A 21,613-nucleotide genomic window follows, 5' to 3' on the forward strand; every position below is an offset into this window, starting at 1 on the left:
ATCACAGAACTTTATTCTTTTGTCAAAACTTTTTTCTCGATTAGTGTTTAGGTAACAAAAATTTTATAAAGATAGAAACCAATATATATTTAAGACTTTATGAGATAAAATTTTGTTTATGTCATTTGCTTGTCTTAATCTTAATAATAATGAGTAGGAATTTTTAGCTATTTGCAAAATGTATATACTCATCCTCTTCTGTCGCATCTCTTGATCTTTCAGTATGTGGTCCATTTTTCACGTTTCTTATTTCTTTAAAAAAATGCTATGATAGATATGATAGATATAAACACACATACACACACAAACACACATATATACACAATCTTTTCAGGGCTAAATGTGGCCAAGCCGACAAAGCAACCTCTGCTGCTGTATAGAAGTTTGCGGAAGAAGTACCGAATACTTGAGTACGTTGATACTGGCAGCAAATCAACATTAAATTCTTTTAGCTCCTAAATCAAAGATCTGAAATTGACATTAATATAATGTTTAGGAAGATCTCGACGTCAACTATAACTACTCATAAAAGTGAGGGTGGGTACATTTAGATTTTTTTAAATAATCTTTGCGGGTCACTCCGAAATTATTTCAAAGTCACACAAATTGCTATCCAGTAGAATTTTTTAAAAGCTGCATATTTCGCCTAAAACATTTTCCTATAAAACACAATTATTTTGGAGAGAACTGGCTGTTTCTGGACTTTTTGACCACCAATACATATACAAGCACACACATATGTGTGTGCGAGCACACAGAGAGAGAGGGAAAGGGAAAATGGGAAAAGGGAGAGGGGGGAGAGAGAAGGGGCTGAAGACCGTAAAAAGAGCTAAGAAGAGGAGGAAAAAAGAGAGATATATGCGCATATATGTATGCGCTATGTATGTACAGGATGCACATACATAGCGCATTGAGGAGACTGAATATATAAAACAATAAACCAAAATGAAAAGAAATGTTTCAGGCAAAAATTATAGGCTTTTAAAAAGAATATAGTGTTGCTATTAATTTGACCTTCGGATGAATGTCAAGGTCAATTTCATATTTTTGGATGAGATTCTAATTTTTGAAACATCTACGTTTGTACGCTTTTCATGACAAATTCGTGGGCCACACATTTAAGATTATTCAAGATGGGCTACAATCGTAGATGTTTAAAACATAGCAAAATTTTGTTCAGAAAAGTAAAAATGTCTTTCATATCTTCCTAGCGCTTCGATTTAAGAAAAAATGACATGACCAAAATATGTCCCCCTTGGAACCATTTCGTTTTCATCTATGAAATATTTTCTTTTTTTTTATAATTAATTATCATCAATAATTTCTAAGAAAATTGATTAGGTTAATTAAAATGTACATAGGATTCCGTATGTATAAGATACTTTGTATATAGGAGATAGCAATTAAATTAAAACACTTAAATATATAAAAAATATGCAAAATGAGATGAGACGTTTCAGGCAAAAGTTGAAAGACTTCAAAGGGAACATATGACAGCGCTAGTATTGATTTATTTAACTTTCAGATAGAGTATTAAGATAGAGTGTTAAGTGAAATATCAACTTCATATTTTTAACTTCACGATATTTTTCACGAAACACTAATTTTCTAAATATTTACATTTACTATTTTTTTACACATATAAGCGTCTCGATTACCGTATTTTCTACGAGGTCTGTATACAGAGTATCTTATATACAGAGTTACATACAGGGTATAGATTTTAATCAATCTATCAATTTTCTTGAAAGTTATTGATGATACAAAAAATGATCTAAATGAAAGTAGAAGGTTTCGAAGGGGACATATTTCAGGGAGTCATGTCATTTTTTCTGGATGGAAGTGCCAAGAATATGAAAATCACCACTTTTTTAAAAGGAATTGCCTATTTTTAAACACCTATGATCATAATCCATTTCAAAATGAATATAATCATATACTCAAAGTCACGAATATAATTCAATATTGACATTTGACAATCAATGGGTACGGAACCGCATCGCATTACAGATCCCTCGTACTTGAAGAAGAGCGTTCCGCATTGATTATGTCAAGCGACTCGTTGCGTTGGTTCAAGACATAAGGGGAACATAGTAAGTTTTGACTTGCGGAAATGAGCTGAAATGAGCAGATCATGCCAAACTTTAATTAAGTCATTCACAACTATCTGGAATCATACTGACGTTGCGATCCTTATAATTAGTTAGGATATTTAATTTGGTCCCCTGTATATTCGTTGTACATTATTATACGTATATGCTATCAGAGATCGAAAGATCATTCAAAGAACGAATTGAAATGTGTATTAATGCCCGCGGATGCATATTCAAGTATAAATTTTTATTTTTCAGCTTCTTTATGTCTATGACCTTGAGTATCTATGATCATTGTATTCGTTTTCAGGTGAGCTATCTTCGTAGGTGTTTGAAAATGAGCATTAAATTTAAAAAAGTGGAAATGACCTTCGTATCATTTTGACCTCTACTTAAAAAAAAAGAAAATAACCAAAATATATCCCTTCGAAACTGTTCCATTTTTATCTGAAACATGTTTTTTGTATCATTAATAATTTCGAAGAAAATTAACGATTGAATTGATTAAAATTGGACAGCTTATACAGCTTAATGTTGCTTAGTGACGCATGTTGAGGGCACGTCTTTGCCTGATATACTGTGATTTTCACGAATGATATCCATTAACGGGTAGCATTATATCCTTTGCACGTTGTGATATGTACAACGTCGCGTGTTAATGGATATCACCAATCGCGAAAATTACATCATATCGGTTAGAGATGTGATCTCGATATTGCACATCAAAGAGCTTGTCTACTTAGATGCGATGCAAAACTAGTCAGATATAGCGCATTATAACGACGACAAGGAGCATGAAAGCAGCGTTAGCACCATAATATCGAGCTTGAGACACAACGAAGAAAGTAAAAAATCATGAATCAGCCTCTTTTTGAAAGCCCTATACTAGGTCATGTTGTTTCTTCTGTTTAAGAGCGTCTGTCAGAATAATTGAAGAGACCCGGTGACCATCAGTGGTTGCCAAGTCGGCGTTGATTTCTAGGTAATGATTTGAGGCCGGCCCGAATGTCCGAACACTTATGTCAAGGTCACATTACGAGACTGGAGACTTGTATGTCATTGTGACTGGATTCACAAGTTTGTCGGGCTTTAACAAATGTCAATGTCGGTAACGATGCTAGTTAGTTCTCCAAATTTTTTACAAATGCGTTCAATTACGGACCTTATCAATTACAAACTTGTCTCTTTGGAGTATAATCAGGAATTTTATATTTTGCCTCACATCGGGAACTTCAGGATATCTTTGGTTAATGAGAAAGCACTTATTCGTCAATTTTTTTGGTTTTAGCAGGAAACATTTTTAATTTTTTAAAACGAAAGAAACACGATATAATACGACAAATAAACTCTAGAAGCATAAATATTTGGTTTTCAAATATAAAAGTCGGAATTTTCTCAAACTATGTAAATTCGATCCAGGCTCATTTATGATATTGTATAAATAATGAAATCTTGTCACGGATTAACCAACGCGCTTATTTGTGGATTGGTCACTCCACTGATCTAAAGATTTTCTAATTTTATTGATCGAACGAGAATCCACCTTATTCTTTCGCTCTCCGGGAAACGCCTGGTCCGTCAATATTTCCAAGGCAAATCAACACATTGATTGAAATGGGAGCACAGAGGAATTTAATTCCTGCCCTCTCAGCCTCAGTCCTATTGATTCGATCTCCATTAATTGATTAAGTTCGTCCCCTCTTAATGAAATTAGATATTCTAGACGAATGCTTTTAGGTATCTGTTATAAGTGTACGAAGAAATGAACAGAAAATCTTTTTTAAAAACCACTATATCCTAATGTTCGTATGAAAATTACAATACTACGTCCATTGTTGAAAATAACCGCGAAAAGCAAAGAGAACTACGTTCGATGTTAGCTTACAAGTAACAATATTAGTAACAATATTGTTCGAAATAACGTTATCTTTTATATTTTTTACAAGAGCTATTTTTATTTTATAGAATGCGACAATCTGTTGCATTTTTGGTATTTATAAACATAACAGAAAAAACTGCGTGGTACACTATACTACCGCGCCCGCCATTGGCCTACTGCACTAGTTATATTTCCGCGTGGTTATATATATAACAAAGTGCATAGTGGGACATCAAGCGCGCCGATGCATATTGGAAGACGGCCAGCTACGAATTATTCAAGCTTTGCTATCAAACAATCTGACGCTAGAATAAATATATCGGAATTAATAATAAATTGTAATAGTTAATAAATTATAATAGTTAAAAATTTTCAAGTAATATATATCATTTTGTTACTTTTTCAACGCATATAAAAAAGGAGAGAAATAACTTAGTGATAGAATGTAAATTACAATTGTATTATCATATTAAAAATGAACTAAGAGAAATAATTATAACAGTCTAATCGCACGTGTTAACAACATACATATCTGAGTAGATAATGCAATAACTATCAAGGTAACATATCAACATGTGATGCTCTGTCAAAAAACATGAAATTTTTGTACACGCTGTAGACAGGAATCTCATAAGATTTGAATCTCTAACCTAAAATTAAACCCTTTTTTCGTCGCATTATGAGATTCCTGTCTACAGCATGCACAAAAATTTCATGTTATTTGATAGAACATCACACGTTAATGAAATACGATCGATGGCCTTGCAGCGCTCAACTTTGCACGGGATCGCCGTAAAGAATTACAGACCAAAAACAGACCAAAATATGTAGGATTAAAATTTTTTGCAGGATCTTTGTTATTTCACTCTTCGCCAACCCTAAAACTACATCGCGGGGTTTATTTTTGGACGAGCTACCGTCCGAGACTCTCCGTTGTACCATATTTGCTATGACGGCAGATATTGTTTTTACTGATCCGACCGGATGACTCAGCCGGTTCTAACATTATCTGCCGTCACTGTGAGGAGGTATCGCTCATGATTACTTGCGTATAAGCGTAGCGCTTAAATGCACCAAAAAAGTAGTGGAAAACATTTTTGCTATGACTATGTATTAACAATTCGCATTAAGTGGACCAGCAATGACAAGCATTGAAATTGAGGGAAGCTCAACAAGTCCTAAGTAAAAGCAAGCAGAATTTTAAGCTTAACCTAGTGATGCACTATTAGAAACATAGTTTTTAGTAAGTATGTGATAACTACAACATATTGGTGCTAAAAGAATTGAAAATCTTCAATGCATTGTGTTATATAATTTTTATATTGTATAAGCATGTAGCTATTAAAAAATTCTCATATCGCTTATATTTCATTTGTTACTTACGCTTAAAAAATTCATTAAAGAAAACTGTATCAACTAGCCCCGGTCTCCCTTATTGTATTTAGTTGAAATTGAATGCATTCTTCCAGTTTACGTACATAAAAAAGTATGTTGATAAAGTGCAATTGTATAATATGCCGGTATTTTTTTTATATCTCATACATAATACGCTTCTGATCATTAATTTCCTATTTTACATTACTTATTTACGTATCCTCTATTATTTTTCAAGGTTTCAAGGTTCAAGGTCGGTATACTTATTTAATACCGTGTATGTATATATATATAATATATATATATATATATACATATGTATATATATATATTGTCAATTTATACAAGATCCTCAAAAAGTTCGGAAACGCTCAAATATTTCGAAAAATATGAAAGATACGAAAAAATAAGCCTGTTCGTTTTATCTGCACTGCTGAACTGGTGCATTAAGTTAAAATGAGACAAACGTAGGTTTTCTCACTTCAATTTGTTGCACCAGTTCAGTAGTGCAGACAAAACGAACAGGCCTAATGTTTCATACAAAAGTTATAGGACTTAAAAAGATCTATTTAGTCATATCAGTCATATCATAGGTGGCGTTGCTAAGGTCATATAAAAGTTAACTTTGTTTTTTTAAATGGAACCCGTTATTTTTTATTGGAAATTCTTGTAGCTTATCTTGAGAGCTTACCAAAACACTATAATGAAGTCATTTTTTATTAAGTTCTTTCCGAGTTATGAGTTATTTCGAGTTGAAAGTTACACTACCGCCGGCATTAGCATTACCCAAAGTGTACCGCGTAGGGGTTGCACGGTCAGATTTACACCTGGCGCGCGCGCGCGTGTGTGTGTGTGTGTGTGTAGATAACATTTTTCAAGCTACTGTTTTTTACTTTTTCAATTAATCATATGTTCAAAATGTTTTCCTTCTACTGTTTGGCAATGAGCTAAACGTTCATAGAAACTATTGATCACATGGCTTATTTGTTCTAAAGTGATCAGAGATGCTTCCTGCATTATTCGATTCTTTAGGTCTTCCAAATTACATGGTTTTGTCGTATAAACCTTACTTTTGATGTGTCCCCAAAAAAAGAAGTCAAAAGGAGATAGATCAGGTGATCTAGCAGGCCATTCAATGGCACCTTTCCTACCTATCCATCGATTAGGAAAAGAACGGTTTAAAAATTCTCGAACTCATACCGCAAAATGAGGTCCTGCTCCATCTTGCTGGAACCAAACATTCTGCATGTTTGCGTCAAATAAATTTTCAATTTCAGGAATGATATGATCTCGCAATAAATTTTCATATTTTTCAGCATTTAAATCACCATCTATGAAACATGGGCCTTTAATACCGTGACTACAGATCCCTGTCCAAACATTCAATTTTATGTGGATATTGTGCGAAGATCACTCATCCAATGTGAATTTTCGTCACTCCAATATCTACAATTGTGGCGATTAGCAGCATCATTTATTTGAAATGTGGCTTCATCAGAAAAAATAAAATTTAAAAAGTTAGCATTATCATCACACCGATGCATCAGTTTTTCACAAAACTGAATTCTTCTATCAAAATTATCTTCCATAAGTTCTTGAGCGACAACAATTTTATACGGATAATATTTATGCTTTTTTAAAATGTTAGAAATGCTGCCTTCACTGATATCATGGACTTGTGCTGTTTTTGATATGGATAAATGAAGATTTTCCTGAAATGATTGGAGAACATCCAAAGTCTTATCATCATTAGTTGCGGATTTTGGTCTTCTGCTGCAAGATCGGTCCTTAACTGTTCCCGTTTAAAAAAAACGAGTCATTGTTCTGCAAACGGTGGATTTAAAAATAGGATCGAGATCAGAATGTATAACATTGAATGGATTAGCTACTTCTTGATATGATCTAATATGGTCACCAAAACCTCGATAAATAAGTAGCAATATTCTTTCTCTTTTGGTCAACATTTCTCAGAGAAAAATGTGATATTATAATCGGAAAAGGAAACAAAAGAGACAAAGAGCGAGATACGAGCGAGCGCAACTCATTTTTAGAATATGTAGACCGAGAAGCATCTCTGATCGCACCTGCACGCGGTACACTTTGGGTAATACTAATGCCGGCGGTACTGTAACTTTCAACTCGGAATAACTCATAACTCGGAAAGAACTTAATAAAAAATGACTTCATTATAGTGTTTTGGAAAGCTCTCGAGATAAGCTATAAGAATAAAAAATAAGGAGTTCTATTTAAAAAAACAAAGTTAACTTTTATATGACCTTAGCAGTGCCACCTATGGTCAAACTGATATAACTACTAAATAGATCTTTTCAAGCCCTACAACTTTTGTATGAAATATTTTTTCCTATCTTTCATATTTTTCGAAATATTTTAGCGTTCCCGAACTTTTTGAGGACCCTGTATATATTAATGTATATATACATATTAATTTGATGACTTTGAAATTTCCAAAGGTCGATAAGTTAACAAAAGATAGGGCACTATTGTAACAATATATTCTTGAGACTAAATAGAATGAAAAAGTCTAGTACTATTTTTTCTTTCGATAAATAGTTAACGAGATATCGTAAGTTAAATGTTGAAAAAGTTATCAAGTTTTCTTTAAATATCTCAAAAAATATTAGGCAAATAAAGAATTGTTTCAGACAAAGATTGTTAAAATTAATTGGTAGAAAAAGATGATGTAATAAAAAAATTTGGGTTTCCATTAAAGAAAAGTAATGATCAGTGAATATTTCGAAAGTGGCGCCATCTGCAAACAAAATGATATAGTTACTTTATGTCTTTGAAACCATACAACTTTTGCCTGAAATGTTTCTTAGTACGAATCTCATATTTTTCGAGATTTTTGCCTGGTTCATTTAATCCTTTAACGCTTACTGGTAACTACAGTTACCAGAAACGCATATAAGAACCCATAACAGTCAAAAAAGAAGATATTTTCGTTTTCTTTGCATCACTGTAAAAATGAATTCTTCTTCTAAGATATGGTATATAGATTGTATGTAGATTCGATTTAGTCTGTTTTTAGCTCAGTTTTAATGATAACATATTTTGTCAAATTCCAAGTAGGCATAGTTAGCATTGTTACTGACATCTAGAAGTGCATTATAAATGAATAGTTTGGTATCTGTTATAATTTTATATATTTGGAAGCTTTCTCAGATGCAAAATGTGGAATTAAAAGAATACAGAAATTCAAAATAGCGAATCCAATATGGTGGACACGAAAATCAAGAAATTAACCTATTTTTGTAAAACCTGGTGACCTATAGTTTTTTATGGCAAAAAATGAAGGGACGATTGACTATCTAAATGATGATCTATAAGATATTCTTCTGAAATAATAAGCTTGACGCTCTGAATGATAAACTTGTGACTCATAAATATAGTAAAGTTTCAGCTAAAAAATGTCAAGCTGACTATCAGAGTTATGTGGTATAGATTACCCTTCATTTTTCTCTGTATAGGTTGCTCATTTCGTATATGCTTTTAAGATCCAAGTCATATTTACCAATAAACAAAAAACAAACGATAAAAAAAACCAATATAAAATTCTGATATTTTTGTTATCACTACTTATAGTCTCAGTTCAAAAAAACTCAAATTATATTCTTAAAACACTTATAAAAAAGTCGGGCGTTAAAGGGTTAAAATGGGATACTCTATATACATTACATTATGTTATATTTTTTTCTTTTTTATTAGAAGCCAAATTTTTTTATCGATATAAATGACGTGTTTTAATTATCAGTTTGATTATCAAAATAATCTGCGTTATTATCGTTTAATGTGTACCATCCATCAGGCAGGTGTCGAATTCCATGGCGATAGAAATTTAACAGTTTGGAACCAATAAAGTCAGCAATAAATTTTCTAATATCCTTCATTGTTTTAAAATATGTGTTAATTAAATGATATTGTAGCGTCTGAAATAGATGAAAATCTAAAAAAGCAAAGAATAAGTCTGTGACTGGGTCACATTTCTTGGCTGATTTTTCTTGCTGCCATCTCTTTTCCTTTCGCAGCATCTAGGCTACTTGCGAAGACGTAAGACTTAAGCTCGACAAACGTAAGGACGATATAATGAAAATTATATAGCACATTGATGCGTATTATTCCGCACGTTGTATATATATAGTTGATATTATTACTATCGTTGATGTTATTATTGTTAATATGTTATAAAAGTAACGTTAAACAACAAATATGTATATTATATATGTGTTGAATGAATTCAAAGGTTCGTGCCTGATTCCAATAGATGTCATTAAGAAATTTATATGGTAATGTTATTAATTGTTATGTGTACATATTGTATATCGTTGTAAAAGTGATATTTAGTTGTCACTGGAGCGAGAAACTTGTGTGTCTTGATTAAATTTACGTTGTAGAAAAACAATTTTGAAATTTTGAAAAAACAAAAAACGTATATTTACAGTATATTACGCTTTATAAGCTTCGGAAGGATGTAACGGAAGGTTGAAACCGCCATAAAAAACATTCAAATCACATTCACGGTCTATTAGGATCGTGCACCAACAATTCGAACTGTTAAGAAATGATCTGCGATATTTAGACGTGGTGATTTCTATCCTTGACAACTAGCCATTAGTTTCTGGCCGACCTTTTAGCATAAATGATGGCATTGTGCGCAATTTAGTGCAAAGTAATACACGAATTTCAACAGAAGAGCTTACTGAGAGATTCAACATTGACAGGTCGACCGCATTTCGACATTTGAAAAAGATTAAGTTCATTTTGAAGCTCAATGTATGGGTGCCGCATTTGCTAACCGAAGCGAACAAATTGAATCGAGTTTCTGCAGCAGTTTCCTTGCTTGGCTGAAATAAAAAGTTGTTTCCGGATCGACTGGTAACTAACGATGAAAAATGAATCCCACAACTCCATACAACTATGTTCAACGCGCACGCACCTGGAAACGAGCAAATGGACTTCATAACAAAAAACTAATTTGGATTCTGAAAAAGCGATCTTCTTTTATTTCGTGAAATTGCAAAGGAATTTATTTTAAGCAACTCTCTGTTGGCTAAACAATTAATTCTGACAAGTACTGTCAACGATTAGACAATTTAAAGACAGCAATCCAGGAGAAGCGTCCAATTCTTCAAGCGCAAATTACAGAAAATGAAATGGGATATTATATCGCACCCACCGTATTTTCTTGATATCACATTTGTTTCGATTATTGCAAAACAACTTAAATAGGAAAAAATTGCATTTGTAGAAGCGATTTAAAATCGATTTAAAATGAATCGTGATAAGTGGTTTTTTGGCATGTACTTCTTTACTACTTTGATTTGAAAAAAACTGCAACTGAAACGCATCAATTGATTTCTGAAACTTATGATGAACAAGCTCCATCAGAAAGAACAAGAGAATGGTTTAAACGATTCAGACGTAGTTATTTCAATATGAAAGACAAAGAACGTTCCGGATAGCCAAAAAAGTTTGAGGACGCTGAATTGCAAACATTATTGGATGAAAATCCAACTCAAACACTCGAGGAATTGTCAAAAGTATTAAATATTAATCCAATAGCTGTTTCTAAGCATTTACGCGCCTTTGGGAAAAATCCAAAAGGGAGGAAAATGGCTGCCATCCGAGTGAGTTGTCTGAAAATGCCATCTTGAATCATTGTCGGGACTTTCTTGCTTGCTAGCTCGAAAAAGTTTTTTATAGCGCATTGTGACTGTCGAAAAGTGGATTTATTTCAATAATCCCAAGCGAAGAATATCATGAGTAGACCTCGGTTAATCATCCACATCAACGCTAAAACAAAATATTTACATTTATAAGGCATTGCTCTGTATTTGATGGGACCAGGAAGTTGTGTTTTATTATGAGCTACTGCGATTGAACGAAACAGTCACGGCTGACTGCTACCAACAACAATTGTAACGATTGAACAATAAATTAATGTGAAAAAGACCGTCAAACGTCAGTAATCGACGAAGTCATTCTTTTGCGCGACAACTCGCGATCACATGTTGCAAGAACTATAAAAGAAACATTGTTGGAGCTCGAATGGGTAATTTTCCTGCACACCCAGCCTATTCTCTAGACCTGGACCTCATCAGATTGCCACCTTTTCTGATCGATGCAACACGCACTCTCCGATATTCTTCAATTACGAACAAGACCGAAAATGGGTGAATAAATGGTTTTCTTCAAAAACAACTTGTTTTTTCATTTAATTTAACTTTTGCGAAATTTAACTTTTGCCAGAAAAATAAGGAAATGTAACGTAAAAATAAAAAAAAAATACAAAAAATGGTGGGAAATATTTTGATTAATGTATTAATTTATTTTCTTATTAAAATAAATGTGTTTTTCAAGCAAGAAAACGAAGTTTACAATATTAAAAGTTTGTTTATAAAAACTAAGTTTATAATATTACATAATAAACTTATATGCAAGTCTTAAAATTTATATGTACACAAAATTAACATACATGTTCCATTATAGTGTTACTATTTAACTTTGTAATATACTAATAATGATAATAATAACAACAACAATAAGGTTAATGATAACAGCAACAACAATAACGATAATGTCATTAATAATATTTATTTTACAAACAATAAACGTACAGCATATGGGATAATACGCGTTAAAGCTGCGTACGATTTTTGATATCGTCCTTGAGCTTAAACGTCTTATATCTCCGCGAGTAGGTTAAATGTTACAAAATGAGAGAAGTGGAAAAGATCAGTAAAGAAAAATCAGTCGAAAAGTACAACTTTTGGACTGATTTAAAGAATAAGCTGAACATGGTAGAACTTTCCAGCCTATATTAAAAATATAGCCCATATAGCACACAAAGTTGACAAAACGTTGCAGCAACATTGCAGCAATATTGTTGCAATTTCTGTGCTATATAGGTGACATTTTTTTATTTTTTTAGCAATATACATATGATCAAATGTTATCACGAAACAGAATGATTTTGCAAGGTCCTTTATTAGTGTATAATCTCCTGCGCTTTAACTCACCGCTCAAATTGACGAACTGTTGCTGGTAACGAGTTATTGTAACTGTTTTATCCGCACATAATTCGTAATAATTCATAATGAAAAATATTTTTTTATACCCCATCAAATGCATAATAAAACCTTTTTAATGTGAACGTTAGATTTCGCGATCGAAGTTGACAGTTGTCCGAGGTCTATTTATAATTTTCTACGTTTCGAATTGTCATAGGAAATTCATTTTTCATTGTTAGTAATAGCTTTATATAAAAACTCCTATTTCTTGTTTTATTTATTAATAGTTTAAACAGCAAAGACAAGACTGTATCGAAATAATATGTTTCGTTATCAGTGCTCAGCACCTGCACAATTGATCTCCTCTCTATAAATTTTTCCCAATTACTGTGGACGAACAGAAATGGCTTAACGAGTTATTTCAACCTGTGCATCAAGCTCTTCTTGTGTTTTAACGGGGTCTTCACTGGGAATGGCTCTTATAATATTTCATTTTGAAATTTCAGACTTTAATCAGTACGCATTTCGTTTTTCAAATCAAAGTTTCCCCTCAACGAATCTGTGTTAATATTTTTTATACGTCTTGTGAGTTAGCACAGCATTGCCAAAAACCGGACAAAATATTTTTGTGATCTTTTTCAACATTCCTTTCAGTTGCAATATAAACAAAATTCAGCACATGTATCATATATGTACGAGTACTTTCAATCAATTATCGACAATCAATTATCGACAATTGCTCATTATTATTCGAAATTATGTTCATCATTCTTACGATGTTATATGTCATTTTGTAAATGTAAACAGTGATGACTTCTTTAAAACCGCAATTGTATGTGTATGAAAGAGAAAGAAGAGAGAGAGTGAGAGAGAGAGAGAGAGAGAGAGAGAGAGAGAGAGAGAGAGAGAGAGAAAGAGAGAATAACTAGATTTAAAATATTAGGTGTACAAATAAGTTTTAAAGCGTTTTTTATGTGACGTATACTGCTGGTTTACAAATCAGAAATTCTCCCGAGGTTTTGTCCCGAGTTTTATGTGACTGTAACCGGGCCAGAGTAATAAAAACGACGCAGAAGTTGGCTCAGCATTCAAACGTTCTTAAACGTTGGTAGATGAAAGATGATAAGCGATAAAGCATTTATTCATTACTGCATTCGTTACGAATTTCACCAAGGGAAAGTGCTGCAAAAGCATGTGCATCGATATGTTCTGTTCTTGGGGAGAATCGAAAAGCTGTATCGAAAAGCACGTATGGATTTTGGTTCAGGCGGTTTAAAGCTGGTGATTTGAGGTTAGCGATCGAGAACGTAGTCCCGCAGAAGGTTGAACATGAGCAATTGCAAGCATTACTGGATGAAGAAACTGCTGATCGCTACAAGCAACAATTGCTGCGATTGAACGAGGAACTCAGTCGAAAACGTGTCCATGGCAAAGGATTGCGCCCCGTTAAATTGCCATGATAACGCCAAACCGCATGTTGCGAAACGATCAAGGAAACATTATTGATGCTTAGCTGGGAACTTTTGGAGCACCCGGCATATAGTCCCGACATAGCCCCTTCAGACTATCACTTGTTCCGATCCATGCAAAATGCTTTGGGGCAGAGCACAGACTTCTGCATAACGCATAATACATAACGCATAAGAGAATCAACTAATCAAAGTTCTTCATTTCTATCTTGAGGAGGGAAATGAAGAAAACTAATTGGTTTATTCTCTTATGCGTTATGTATTATGTGTTATGCAAAAGCCTGTGCTCTTGCCCTTTGTCTTTAGTTCACTTCCGGATATTTGACGAACTGCAAAAATAGATTGACGACTTCATCGTGTCATACGACGAATTTTTTTTACTACTGGAATCCGTCAGCTGCCTGACCTATGGCAGAAGATGATAAATAATGACGGCGCATATTTTCATTAATAAATGTATTGTTCTTTTCTCTCAAATACATTTTGCGTTGTCTTAAAAACACTTTAAAACTTATTTGTACACCTAATATTTATTAAGAATGGGAAAAACTTAAAATACCGAAATAATTTGCACTAATATAAGAAATACGAAAAGAATAATGTAAATGTTTATCTGATATAACGTTTCGACGATCACTATACATTATCAACATATTTGTTCGTTATTTTGACATTCTTTAATACGCGTATCATATTAACTTTTAAACTGTAGATCACTTGAAAACACAACGATAGTTATGTGGTGCAAACTTAGCGCTAATCATTACTATGTCTCACTTTCATGCGTTGTACATTATTAAGAAATGTTAACAAATGAAAATGACCAAGAATACTGTTCGCATTCAGAAAGTATTGAGCGTCGAACACTTTTAAGTGTTGATTAATACACAGTGAACGTTGAACGTTAGCTACTTAGAAACACCAATCGCATTATGTAGGTCAAAAGGAAAAATATTTCTTTCATCTTTTCTTGTTGGCTAATTACAATATATAATATATCAATATTCCTTCGATGCATTTAGTTAGCACGCAACAAATATTCGAATAATCAATTCGACAAAGTTCGATGAACAGGTGAAAGGACCTCAGTGTATAAAAGAGACAAGTGGTACGCAGTCAGCGCGCGTTCTAGTAAAACTGAGTCAATAAATTATTTTTAGAATGGTTAGTCGAAGTTGAATTAACGATCGATCCTGTGGCAAACGAGGTCGATCGATTCGATCGAGGTAAACCTCAACTTATTATTTACCCGAAGTCAAGGCGATTCTGTCATTTCGTTCCATTACTTTCTCCAAGTAACATTTTTGCTTCAAATTTTTAAGGGAAAATTGAAATTAAATATTTTCCACCTTATGTATCAACATATATACCGCAATTAATTACTCAGTTACAAAGTTTAACTTCAGCATATATGTGTTTTCCAAATTTCTTTGAACTCATATTTCAAACACACCGGGGGAAGCGAAATATCACAATTTCAAGTATGTGCGTATCATGAAAAAATGAAAAGCGCGAGCGATAATAATTTCGCAAATTGCACGCACGGCTTAATGACGCAACAGGAAGGACTAGGTCAAAAGTTCACCTGCTCCAAATGAGCGACCATATTCGGTTCACCAGCGCTGCCAACCTGACATTCTTGTAATTCCCAGAAAGTAATTCGAAGAACGATATTTACAAACCTTCGTGTTCGCGGGATGAAAACCTTCTTCAGCCTAGAAATTCTTCGAAAAGCTTCATCAAATATAATCACTTAATTTGTACAACAAATATATACACACCCGCGCGCACATGTACAGAGTGTAACAGCAACATACAGGTCAGTATGACGGGTTGCTTGTCCTTATTCGGATGATAATGCAGAGGTTGCCGAAAAAGTCACTCGTTGACTTTATTGATAATGATATTTGCAGTGTTCTCAGTTATGACAAATGCAACTAACTTTGCACTATGATCAGTTGTGACAGTTTATCGACCGTTTACCGACAGGAGTCGAGCCTCATTGAATTAGAAAAAATGTTTAAAAAATGAAACTGAGAAATAAATATTACGGAATAAAACAAAATAAACAAGAGTAATACTTAAAGAGATAAATAATACAACATATTTCCTTGTTTTGCATAATTTCTTAATTGTTTTCTCACGTTGAAAAGTTCGATAGAAATTGAAGATTAGAAAGGACGATACAAAAATATTTAAAGGTCTTACATACTGTATTTCATCTATGTTTCTACGAAAGATTGCTTCTGCAAAAGTATGAATAGACTAGAAACGCAGTATAAATATTGATTGCAATTTAATCGACCGCAACTATCAAACTGCAAAAAATTTCACAACTGATCATAGTGCAAAGTTAGTTGTATTTGTCATAACTGGGAATACTGCAAATATTATTATCAAAATAAAGTCAATGAGTGACTTTTTCGGCAATCTCTGCATTATCATCCGAATAGGGGCAAGCAACCCGTCATACTGACCTGTATGTTGCTGTTACACCCTGTACATATACACGTACATGAAAATGTGGAGAAAGCAAAATATAGAAAATATATAATATTACACGAAATGCTCATTGAATGTACGCATTTATATCCTTGCACTGGATACATTCGCGCTAAACATTCCTCTTGTACCTTTTTCTACAAATCATCTTACGATATGTAACTTCTTTTTCAGATAAAATTGGTATATCGACAGACTTTTTATAAACATTACAATAAGGCTAAGTTTAAAATATCAGATTATCCTATCAACGTCACATGTTATCTATAATTATCGAAGATTATTCAATATTTACGGAACAAACAAAACCAATTAATTCCTCGTAACTCGATTTAAATACCGCGTACGAATACGGTATTTTACCAGATGTATGTACACGGTACATTATTAATTTTTAATGTGTACTGTAATTATGATTATAAAACACATACTATATAATTATAATTATTAATATATGTCAATATGGCGGCTATTACCTAGGCAAAAAAATATATTACAATAATCTTCAGAAAATACATGTATGATTTATTATACAAATAACCTTTCCTATGTTTATGAAGGAGAATTCTCGCATTATAATTCTTATATATTTTCATATATTATGTTATATACTTCAATATCTATATATTACGTGTCTTTATATAACATTATATATATATATATATATATATATATATATATTCTTGAGACCAAGTAGAATAGAAAAGTCTAGTACCATTTTTTATGTCGACAAACAGTTAGCGAGATATCGTAAGTTAAATATTAAAAAAGTTACCAAGTTATCCTTAAATATCTCAAAAAATATTAGGCAAATAAAAAAATATTTCAGACAAAAGTTATTCAAATTAATTGGTGGAAAAAGACGGTGTAATAAAAAATTAGAATTTCCATTTAAGATTTTTATGTCAACCTTGATAACGTTTCTCAAGGTCATTCCAAGGTCAAACAAGGTTTGACAGTCAAGGTCAATTATCAATATCTGATAGCTTTTTTAAGCCCTACAACTTTTGTTTCAAACATTGTTTTAAACAATCATTATCTTTTGAAATAATTAGCCGTTCCGGAACTTTTGGCAGACCCTGTATATTATCATATATGTATATATCTCATATATATTTTTTCAGGAAACGATACATGTATACTTCTGTACAGGGTATCCGATTTTAATCTATCACTCCTCATAAATTTGCGGTCGTAGAGAAAACCGTTTCAGACAAAAGTGATATGGTTTTAAAAGGGACGTAAAACTACTATATCAGTTTGTTTAGAGAAGATTCCACTTTCGAGATATTCACTGATCATTATTTTTCTTAAACGGAAACCTCAATTTTGTATCATATCATCTTTTTCTATCAATTAATTTTAATAACTTTTGTTTGAAACAGTTTTCTCTACGACCGTTTCCTGCAAAGGGTGATATGTTAAAATTGGACACCCTGTATATACATATTTATGTATATGTAGAAAGGATGGATGTCTCTGAAATCGAACTGTAACGGTATCAGTATATCTCGTCTCCGGTTCGTCGGCTCACTCGATTATTCGGCACATCTCCCATCCGTAATTCGAAATACAGCACCTTCTTGTGAAACCACTAATGCGATTACAAGATTGCTCATCGCGGATTTATCGGCCCTCTAAATCGGATGATCCGCGCTTAAGTGACTTACTGTGCTAGACTACAATGATAGACTAGTGATAGACTACAATGTATACTACGTGACTTTGTGGATGGACATTAGCAAGCGATAAAAAATGCAGTTGACTTTCAATCGTGTGCATTAATATAAACGAGCTGCTCAGAGAAACAAATAGATCAGTTAGATGCTACATTTGAAAAAAAAAATATATCAATACTAATTGTGACTTTTATGCCAAGGTAAACGCAAAAGTTTATAAGCGCTAGCATGGTTCACCGATATGATGTCATGAATTAAAATTGATCTGCAAATATAAATAACGGAAAATATCCAAAGTACAAGATTGCGATTGCGCAGTAATTTTTGCAAATTATCGACAAAAAATACGACAAGCGCGTGGAGGAATAAATAATTCGTTCATGATTCAGAGTAACAGATATTTTTATATTTTCGTTTGATCGCACTGCGCCCAAGGGGACACGTCTTTCAAATTTTGGATAAAGATTTGGATCTTTCGGATATCTCCAAGAAGCACTTTTTTTAAAAAGTATACTGTCCATTCTTAAAAAGCATATTATCCAATAACCGTTAAAACTTTCAACTTTAAACTTAAGCGGCTCAATAATTCTATTGTACAACATTCTCACCTATTCATTCGAACAGCGTTTACTTTGCGATAAATTAAACGGGCCTCGAGGCTGAGTATCATGCACATTTCCGCATTCGTCGGGTGTACATTTACCGTTCATACGATGGAAAATTCAACATGTAACCTTTGAAATTCATCTATCCTCGAGGCTATTTGCCACGTTTCATCTTTGCCAACTCTCACACATGCACACTCACTGTCCTTCCCTCAACACCTCCCTCCTCCCATCCTCATTTTCTCCCCCACTCTCTTCCCTACCCCGCACCCAACTCACCATATCCTCTCCTCTCGATTTCATCATCCTCCCAATCTTCCGCTCCTAATATGCAAGTAATTATTTACGATATATGTTTGCCTGCTAAATACAAGTGTATTCAAATATAGCTATCATGTCACGATTAAAGAAAAAATATATATAGAGTAATAAAATATAGAATAATAAAGGATTAAAAAAATAATATAGAGAAATAAAAGAGGCTGAAAACGACAAGGAGTTTCTCTCTTCCCGTCGCTCTCTATCCCTCCTTGTACTTTCTCTTGCTCTATTATTCCCTCCCCCTTCCTCCCCCACCCTTCTCTCCCCCTACCTCCCTCCTTCTCTCTTTCGCTCCGACTCTTCTTTCCGCTCCTGTTCCTTCCCTCACTGTCTCCCTTTCCCTTTCTATTTATTCCTTTCCTTTAATGAGAATTAGTATTATAAAAAATAGAATTTTGTTATAAAATGATGCGAACAGTTACGTTCTAAGTTTGAAAAACTTTAACCTGGTATTGATGAACTTTGCATGAAGAGTCGATCTCATAATACTATTCGTATATTATAATATTAATTAAAATTAGAATAAATCCTTAGCTGGTTAGGAGGACATTGAGAAAGCGTCTCGTATCGGAGGATCCACTTTCTAAATTTATTATTTTTCCTCAATTAAAAGAAGCTCGTGGATGTCCTTCACGAGCATGAACCGTTCATTTTTTCATACACGAAAGCAGAAGTGTGACCGTGAATGGCAACATGCGCTGAAAGCATGTCCCCGAATCGAGAGACGGGAAAGCGTTCCTCGGACGACCTTTTCTCATGCTTCTTCTCTTTCTTTTATATTTTCTTTGCGCGTCCTTACGTGACGGCAATCAGTCTGTTAACTAGACATTAAGGTGCAAAATATTAATCGTATAATAATCCATCGTCGAGAAATTCCTCGATAACACCACTCGATAGAGAAGGAAGGACGAACAATCGGGAAGGAAGCAGACAATGCGAGTTACTTAGGGCAGAAATTATAATCGTTAAAGATGTATGGTTGCAATAAATCTCATTCCGGTAAATTTGTAACATTTGGCTGAACGTCAAATTGAATATATAGAAACTGTCGGCAACATTACAGACGCACGTGTGTATCAACTAATCAAAAGATCTTTTAATTATCGCTGTAATTATATATGCGTTACAATTGTTACATTACACAATGTGATGCATTACAATGTATTATATTGAAATCTAAAAGTAAAAAATAAAAATGGTACTAAAAGATCGACCTGATAAAATCTAGGGAATAACACAATTTTACCAGAAAGTCACAATTGATACTTCAGAATTGCTGGCAATCGTCGGAAAAAAGCAGTGGCTGCGCATTACATTAAAGTAAAACAGGAGACGAAAATGAAGAAACAAACTTCGTTAGCAATAGTTTTTTGTCCCATTATGATAACGGAAGTGTATCTCTATTACTTTTGATGTCAGAATTCGATCATTCTGACAGGATTCGCAATTCTGTCTGGGAATTTCCTGGGAATTTACGCGAACGATTTTCGGGTCGAAGAACACACGCCCGGAACAACCACCGTCATACGGTCAATATTTTCGCTAGTGCTAATTATATCATCGTGATGATTAGCGTGACGCGTATATTTCTGCGAATATTATCAAACAAATATTGCATACTAGCGATGATTGCACACGCGCCACACACGCGCGCGCGCGCGCACACACAGAGTCACATACATATGCACGAAATTATTGTGCAATTTGGCTGTCGGAGCAGCTGAAAGGAGATCCCAAAGGAGTCCCGGGCAGTCAACGAAGGCAAAGACCATTTCGCTGTTAGAGACCGCCAACATGAGGTAGATCGAACTTGGGACCTTGTGTCAACTATCCCGAATCTCGAGAGAGCTCGGCAACAGACAGAGCGGACGGTGGCTCCCGCGCCACTTATGTCATCTACGACGAATGTTTTTGGCGAACGTTCAAGGGACTCACCGAGAGTAGACAGACGTGTCGTTTCTCCGTAGCTCGGCGATTCGCCGCCCCGCTTCCTTCTGCTGCTGCACTCTGCTCCACTTCGTCTCACTCCCTCGGTCACACTAGAATTTCTTCCGCAAAACCGAAAACGGCCACTCGCACGAGTTTTACGTTAGTGTGTGAACAGCGAAATGTTCACGGGCGAATAGCGCGCGCGCGCCCTTGCGATTATTAGCGTATACATCACACGCACGGTATGTATGTATGTACGACGCGTATAGTCACGTTATACGTAATATATAAAACAACCGTGACAGCATTGACGACGGCGACGGCGACGGCGACGGCGACGGCGACGGCGAGAGCGCACGGCTAACGCAAATGTCGCATTCACCCGCGAGCTTACGCGGTAACCTTCGGACTGACTATGGGGTAGATTCGGGTGCCGCGCGGTTCGTGCCGCTACACCGCTGCCACCCCTTGAGCGTAGGTGTTACTAGCCGCCGCCGCTCTGTCGACTATTGTTCCGCGAAACGATTGGTTCGTTCGGCACGTTTTGAATTTCGCTGCTGCTGTGTACAAATTGTTTACAAGTGTACGAGAGCGATCTCGCTTTTAAACCCTAAGCTGTTCGCTCTGATATCAGCAGCCGAATTTCAGAAATGCACGAGCGATGCAGCTCATGCATCATCAGTTCATCCTTTCGAGACTTTCATATTGCAGCACGACAGATTTAATTTCGCGAA

General features: G+C 34.4%; 1 protein-coding gene across 14 annotated transcripts in view; it reads right to left on the bottom strand.

Moving 5' to 3' along the window:
• pHCl-1 (pH-sensitive chloride channel 1) overlaps positions 1–21,305 on the bottom strand; it is a 158,295-nt gene extending 136,990 nt beyond the window's left edge. For 8 of the 14 annotated variants that reach the window (XM_025305898.1, XM_025305897.1, XM_025305895.1 and 5 more), the window contains exon 1: positions 20,886–21,304. The gene's annotated coding sequence lies outside the window, so the exon portion shown is untranslated. Of the gene's footprint in view, positions 1–20,885 lie in introns of all 14 variants that reach the window. The other 6 variants (XM_025305899.1, XM_025305896.1, XM_025305893.1 and 3 more) reach the window with 1 other exon arrangement.
• Positions 21,306–21,613: the final 308 nt, after the last annotated feature.

The sequence above is a fragment of the Harpegnathos saltator genome, unplaced genomic scaffold, assembly GCF_003227715.2.
Source record: "Harpegnathos saltator strain DR-91 unplaced genomic scaffold, Hsal_v8.6 scaffold720, whole genome shotgun sequence".
Classification (NCBI taxonomy): Eukaryota; Metazoa; Arthropoda; class Insecta; order Hymenoptera; family Formicidae; genus Harpegnathos; species Harpegnathos saltator.